Genomic DNA, 8,306 nt, shown 5'->3' on the forward strand with positions numbered 1-8,306 from the left:
TCCCACCCCTCTAGGTGGTCACAAAGCACCGAGCTGATCTCCCTGTGCTATGCGGCTGCTTCCCACTAGCTATCGGTTTTACATTTGGTAGTGCATATATGTCCATGCCACTCTCTCACTTTGTCCCAGCTTACCCTTCCCCCTCCCCGTGTCCTCAACTCCATTCTCTAGTAGGTCTGCATCTTTATTCCAGTCTTGCCCCTAGTTTCTTCATGACAATTTTTTTTTTTTTTTAGATTCCATATATATGTGTTACCATACAGTATTTGTTTTTCTCTTTCTGACTTACTTCATTCTGTATGACAGAATCTAGGTCCATCCACCTCACTACAAATAACTCAGTTTAATTTCTTTTGATGGCTGAGTAATATTCCATTGTATATATGTGCCAGATCTTCTTTATCCATTCATCTGTTGATGGTCACTTAGGTTACTTCCATGTCGTGGCTATTATAAATAGAGCTGAAATGAACCTTGTGGTACACGACTCTTTTTGAATTACGGTTTTCTCAGGGTATATGCCAGTAGTGCGATTTCTGGGTTATATGGTAGTTCTATTTTTAGTTTTTTAAGGAACGTCCATACTGTTATCCATAGTGGCTGTATCAATTTGCATTCCCACCAACAGTGCAAGAGGGTTCCCTTTCCAGCATTTATTGTTTGTAGATTTTTTGATGATGGCCATTCTACCGGTGTGAGGTGATATCTCATTGTAGTTTTGATTTGCATTTCTCTAATGATTAGTGATGTTGAGCATCCTTTCATGTATTTGTTGGCAATCTGTATATCTTCTTTGGAGAAATGTCTATTTAGGTCTTCTGCCCATTTTTTGATTGGGTTGTTTGTTTTTTTGATATGTTGCTGCATGAGCTGCTTATAAATTTTGGAGAATAATCCATTGTCCGTTGCTTCATTTGCAAATATTTTCTCCCATTCTGGGGGTTGTCTTTTCGTCTTGGTTATGGTTTCTTTTGCTGTGCAAAAGCTTTTAAGTTTCATTAGGTCCCATTTGTTTATTTTTGTTTTTATTTCCATTTCTCTAGGAGGTGGGTCAAAAAGGATCTTGCTGTGATCTATGTCATAGAGTGTTCTGCCTCTGTTTTCCTCTAAGAGTTTAATAGTGTCTGGTCTTACATTTAGGTCTTTAATCCATTTGGAGTTTATTTTTGTGTATGGTGTTAGGAAGTGTTCTAGTTTCCTTCTTTTACTTGTAGCTGTCCAGTTTTCCCAGCACCACATATTGAAGAGGCTGTCTTTTCTCCACTGTATATTCTTGCCTCTTTTATCAGAGATAAGGGGACCATATGTGTGTGGGTTTATCTCTGGGCTTTCTATCCTGTTCCATTGATCTATATTTCTGTTTTTGTGCCAGTACCATACTGTCTTGATTACTGTAGCTTTGTAGTATAGTCTGAAGTTAGGGAGTCTGATTCCTCCAGCTCCTTTTTTCTTTCTCAAGATTGCTTTGGCTATTCGGGGTCTTCTGTGTTTCCATACAAATTGTGAAATTTTTTGTTCTAGTTCTGTGAAAAATGCCACTGGTAGTTTGATGGGGATTGCACTGAATCTGTAGATTGCTTTGAGTAGTATAGTCATTTTCACAATGTTCATTGTTCTAATCCAAGAACATGGTATATCTCTCCATCTATTTGTATCATCTTTCATTTCTTTCATCAGTGTCATAATTTTCTGCATACAGGTCTTTTGTCTCCTTAGGTAGGTTTATTCCTAGATATTTTATTCTTTTTGTTGCAGTGGTAAATGGGAGTGTTTTCTTAACTTTGACATGTACCTTTTTAACCAGTGGTTTTCAAACTGTTCTCAAGTTCTTTGGCAATGCTTTACAGTACTGCAACATGGAAATATTTTCTGCTATCTACCAAAGATTCAAACTGCCCATTCATTGCTTTTACCCAAATGATATATAAGGGTGCTCTTTTAAAAATCTGTTTGGGAATTGATTTATAAATTTAAAAAATATTTTCATGGCCTAACATTTGATAATCCCTTTTTAAAACATTCAGATATCACTCTTATCACCCTTAAACCTTGCTGTTGATTGCATCATTGTAATAAATATATCAAGTGACTTTTACTGAAAGCAAGATTACATTATTTCTAAACTGTTCTTTATCGAAGAAAAACCATGAGATGGACCTTCTCTCAAGACTTCTATGAAATGATTACTACTTTATTGAACATAGACAATCTTCTCAAAGGCTACCCAGTAAAAAGAAATTAACTTTTTATTTGAAGATTCATACTCTTCAAGCAGTCTGCCGTTTTTGGGGGATAATATACAATGTTTCAAATGTCATGTACTTCTCCATTCAGAGCTCTACATGTTATAATGTATCATGAAATACAGTATGTATAAAGGTGATATGCAGAGTGTTTTAGTTATGTATTGCTGTGTAACACATTACCCCAAAACTAGAGAGTTTAATAAAGCAAATATTTATTGTCATAATACTTTCTGAGGGTCAGGAATTTGGGAGCAGCTTAGCTGGGTTGTTCTAGCTCAGAGTCTTTCGTGAGATTATAGCCAGACTGTTGTCTGGGGCTATAGTCATCTCAAGGTCAGAGAATCTACCTCTAAGCTTATAACATGGTTGTCGACAAGCCTCTGTTCTTTGAGAGCTGTTGGCCAAAGACGTTAATTGATTAATGTCTCTAGTCGTGGACCTCCCCATTGTGAGGGCTATTCACAATGTAGCAGAGATCCAAAAGACCATGGGAGGAAGGGAGCAAGAGTACCAGACAGTGTGGCCGTGTTGGAAGCTGATTACCACACCATGTCTCAGAAATTACATGACACATGGTTCTCAGAAAACATCTCATATGTCCCCTTGCTCTAAGGTAAATGAGTATTTAAAATTTGCAAAACCTAGGATTGTTTATTCTCTCCTTGAATTCTTCAGGACTGTACTATCAAAATCATCCTTACAAACTCATTCTTGCTTTTTATCTCCCTGATGGTCAATAAAATCTTTTAGCAATTTCAATTTCATCTGCATTAACTGAAAAACACTTTCTATTCTGGAAGAGTATATGTTGACTAAGAAAGTGTACTCAACTGTAATGTCTATTTCAGTTCACAGTTTGTTTACCATTATGAATTTTTATGCAGTTAGAAAACCAAACAACCAACTGAATGGATCAAAATACAAGTATAATTAAGACTTACTTTGAGAGTGCTTGTGATGACTTCTATTTCAAGTTTAGTGGAATAGTTGGAGAAAAGTTAATTTTTTACTAAAACTCTAGTATCTAGAGACTCAGCTCAGAATTTTGGGTATTGATGCTATCATTCAATATTAGAACACAAAGCATAGTTAGCTAGTTTTAAAAAATTGAACATTATGTTCATTGTTCTCACTGAGTTTAACTTGAAGATGCTTCGTGGTCTTAGAAAGTTCAGTTCATCAACAGAACTAGAACGGTATAACCTTCAAGTGCCACTGGAGCACTTTTTGATTTAAGGCTTATAATTTACAGGCTTTGGAGAAGAGCATTGTAGCAACCAGCTTGGCCTGCTGCTAATAGCATGTGGGCAATTTATGGCAAAGAAATGAAAATCAATGATAAGTTCAAATCACAACCATTAGCTATTAACATTTTCTGTTGCAGATGAATATCACTGGGCTTAGCATGATTCACTTATTTCCAGTACTCCCTGTCCTCTCGTCATGGGGTCTGTTTTATATTGTTCTATTTTCTTAGTCCACAAGTACAGAATGTTCTGAAGTAGAGATTGTGGCAGATAAACATTATTTAAATTATTCACTCCATAAAACAATCAAATGACAAATATAGATTATAATAGATATTTTACACTGAGGAGTTTACTTAAGTTTTGTTTTAAAGCATTACATTTTACCGTATATTCAGGTACACTACAGGTCAATGTATTGCTTGTGTGCACATAATGGCGTGTAAGAGCGTATTCCTTTATAACAAAGACATATCCCTGACACTGGAAATTATCATGGAATTTACTGTCTGAAATTGACCAGGGTTATAAGGAAATTGGGATTATGAGTGAACATCTTTAAAGGAGGGTTAAGTAATTATTTTAAATCTTGTTGAAAAACAGTTTAAGTATTAGTTTAATTCTATATGTTTATAGTCAAACAACCATAGTGGAATTGTTGATTTAGAATCTTGCAAGGGCTCAAAGGTCATTACTATTTTTAACAACAGTGATCACTATACAGGACAGTGGAACTAGATATACAGAAGTGGGAAGAGACTAGATGACTAGTAAATTAACCAGGTTATCTATGTGCAGCTTCTTGAATAGGTCTATTGGCAAACACACACACACACACACACAAACTTTGACTGCTCTTAGTTTTAAAAACTACAAAATAATTAAATGTAAAGTTCAAGTCAGTAGGGCATATCATGCATCTTTTATTGGTTTGGATAAAACTTCCCTTGAATAAAAATAAATCAGCTTCAAATGTTAGCATTTAACTGGGGCTTTCAGGGTATCATCTTCATTCTAGCCAGATAATATGAAGCCTGAGAGACAGTATAGTGCATGTTCTAACTTCTTGCTTTAGGTATAAAATTTTTTTGATTTGTCGAGAAATACAGGAGGATTTGACAAATTAATGGCCCAACTGAGAACACAGGGCCTAATTTTTAGTAGCAGAACTCCCTTCAGAATAAATTATAATAAATCTTTTTTAATGTAAGTCAAGAAGAGGGCATGTAATAACTTAGGTAAATACAAAATAGGATAAGTAGATACATTTGAAAGCATAAGAATGTTATATCAGATATCATGGATATCATGGAAAAATAAGATGCTGTGGAGAACCAGGATAAATCAGGTGATACCTTAAGGAGTTAATAGAAACCCCATAAGAGATGAAATATTCTGACTTTCCTCCGTGCCATGAGGCAAAGTTAGCCAATGGTTCATGCACCCATGGAAGAAGACGCAATAGCGTTATCTATTCTATCTTCTCCTTTACAGTTACAAACATTCAAAATATAAGCTTCGCTATGCAGAAAACAACTGAATACCAAATGAACATCTTTTTCATTAATCCCCATCTACTTATGAAAGCTTTCATATACTTAAGTATATTCAGAAATTAAGAATTTCCTTTAAAAAACTATTCCTCCTCCATATCTCAAGGAATCATACCAACATGCCCTCCCTTCCCAAACAGTTGCCTAAGTTAGAAACTTGTGAGTCATCTTGGAGTTAATCTATCTTTCTTACTTCTCACTTTCAGTCAGTCATGAAAACAAGTTCATTGCTTCTCTTAATACTAGTTAGCTATTGACCTACCTCTCTGATTACCCCACTGTTTTTTGTTGTTGTTCCTTGTTCTTTTATGAAGACATATATTCATTACCAATCTTGGCATTATTCAGTGTTCTTTTCTAGGTCTGCTTTTCTGACTGTACACTCCTTCTGACTGCATCCACTCTTCTGATTTCAGTTAATATTTATATGCTAATGACTCCAAAATCTATGAATCCAGCTCAAATCTGTGTCCTAAATTCAATATATGCATATCCAACTGCCTATTGAATATATCCACGTGGATGTCTTACACAGACATCAAACCCATGTCAAGAACTGAGCTGAACTCCTTGCTTTAAGATTTCTTCTTCTGGTTTTCCTTTTTTCAATAAATGGCAAAACTATCTACTTAGTCACCCAAACCAGAAACTGGGGATCATTCTAAATAAAGTTATCTCAAGCATGTTATAAGAAAGAATAACATGCTACAAGATGATTATAATATTTTTTCCTGAAAACTGATTTTAGTGATATTTTTCTTCTCAAATTTTTCTTTTTTTACATCTTTATTGGAGTATAATTGCTTTACAATGGTGTGTTAGTTTCTGCTTTATAACAAAGTGAATCAGTTATACATATACATATGTTCCCATATCTCTTCCCTCTTGCGTCTCCCTCCCTCCCACCCTCCCTATCCCACCCCTCCAGGCAGTCACAAAGCACCGAGCTGATCTCCCTGTGCTATGCGGCTGCTTCCCACTAGCTATCTATTTTACGTTTGGTAGTGTACATATGTCCATGCCACTCTCTCGCTTTGTCACAGCTTACCCTTCCCCCTCCCCATATCCTCAAGTCCATTCTCTAGTAGGTCTGTGTCTTTATTCCTGTCTTACCCCTAGGTTCTTCATGACACTTTTTTTCCTTAAATTCCATATATATGTGTTAGCATACGGTATTTGTCTTTCTCTTTCTGACTTCACTCTGTATGACAGACTCTAGGTCCATCCACCTCATTACAAATAGCTCAATTTCGTTTCTTTTTAAGGCTGAGTAATATTCCATTGTATATATGTGCCACTTCTTCTTTATCCATTCATCTGATGATGGACACATAGGTTGTTTCCATCTCCGGGCTATTGTAAATAGAGCTGCAATGAACATTTTGGTACATGACTCTTTTTGAATTATGGTTTTCTCAGGGTATATGCCCAGTAGTGGGATTGCTGGGTCATATGGTAGTTCTATTTGTAGTTTTTTAAGGAACCTCCATACTGTTCTCCATAGTGGCTGTACCAATTCACATTCCAACCAGCAGTGCAAGAGTGTTCCCTTTTCTCCACACCCTCTCCAGCATTTATTGTTTCTAGATTTTTTGATGAAGGCCATTCTGACTGGTGTGAGATGATATCTCATTATAGTTTTGATTTGCATTTCTCTAATGATTAATGATGTTGAGCATTCGCTCATGTGTTTGTTGGCAGTCTGTATATCTTCTTTGGGTGCATAAATATTTACAATTGTTATATCTTCTTCTTGGAATGATCCCTTGATCATTATGTAGTGTCCTTCTTTGTCTCTTCTTATAATCTTTATTTTAAAGTCTATTTTGACTGCTATGAGAATTGCTACTCCAGCTTTGTTTTGGTTTCCATTTGCATGGAATATCTTTTTCCATCCCCTTACTTTCAGTCTGTATGTGTCTCTAGGTCTGAAGTGGGTCTCTTGTAGACAGCAAATGTATGGGTCTTGTTTCTGTATCCATTTGGCCAATCTGTGTCTTTTGGTGGGAGCATTTAGTCCATTTACATTTAAGGTAATTATCGATATGTATGTCCCTATTCCCATTTTCTTAAGTGTTTTGGGTTCGTTATTGTAGGTCTTTTCCTTCTCTTGTGTTTCTTGCCTAGAGAAGTTCCTTTAGCATTTGTTGTAAGGCTGGTTTGGTGGTGCTGAACTGTCTCAGCTTTTGCTTGTCTGTAAAGGTTTTAATTTCTCTTATCAAATCTGAATGAGACCCTTGCTGGGTAGAGTAATCTTGGTTGCAGGTTTTTCTCCTTCATCACTTTAAATATGTGCTGCCAGTCCCTTCTGGCTTGCAGTGTTTCTGCTGAAAGATCAGCTGTTAACCTTATGGGGGTTCCCTTGTGTGTTATTTGTTGTTTTTCCCTTGCTGCTTTTAATATGTTTTCTTTGTATTTAATTTTTGACAGTTTGATTAATATGTGTCTTGGAACAGTATGGTACTGGCAGAAAAACAGAAAGATAGATCAATGGAACAGGATAGAAAGCCCAGAGATAAACCCACGCACATATGGTCACCTTATCTTTGATAAAGGAGGAAGGAATGTACAGTGGAAAAAGGAAAGCCTCTTCAATAAGTGATGCTGGGCAAACTGGACAGGTACATGTAAAAGTATGAGATTAGATCACTCCCTAACACCATACACAAAAATAAGCTCAAAATGGATTAAAGACATAAATGTAAGGGCAGAAACTATCAAACTCTTAGAGGAAAACAGAGGCAGAACACTCTATGACATAAATCACAGCAAGATCCTTTTTGACCCAACTCCTAGAGAAATGGAAATAAAAACAAAAATAAATATATGGGACCTAATGAAACTTCAAAGCTTTTGCATAGCAAAGGAAACCATAAACAAGACAAAAAGACAACACTCAGAATGGGAGAAAATATTTGCAAATGAAGCAACGGACAAAGGATTAATCTCCAAAATTTATAAGCAGCTCAATAACAAAAAAACAAACAACCCAATCCAAAAATGGGCAGAAGACCTAAATAGACATTTCTCCAAAGAAGATATACAGACTGCCAACAAACACATGAAAGAATGTTCAACATCACTAATCATTAGAGAAATGCAAATCAAAACTACAATGAGATATCATCTCACACCAGTCAGAATGGCCATCACCAAAAAATCTAGAAACAATAAATGCTGGAGAGGGTGTGGAGAAATGGGAACCCTCTTGTGCTGTTGGTGGGAATGTAAATTGGTACAGCCACTATGGAGAACAGTAT

Source organism: Monodon monoceros, unplaced genomic scaffold, assembly GCF_005190385.1.
Source record: "Monodon monoceros isolate NGI ecotype Baffin Bay Population unplaced genomic scaffold, NGI_Narwhal_1 Super_Scaffold_22, whole genome shotgun sequence".
Classification (NCBI taxonomy): domain Eukaryota; kingdom Metazoa; phylum Chordata; class Mammalia; order Artiodactyla; family Monodontidae; genus Monodon; species Monodon monoceros.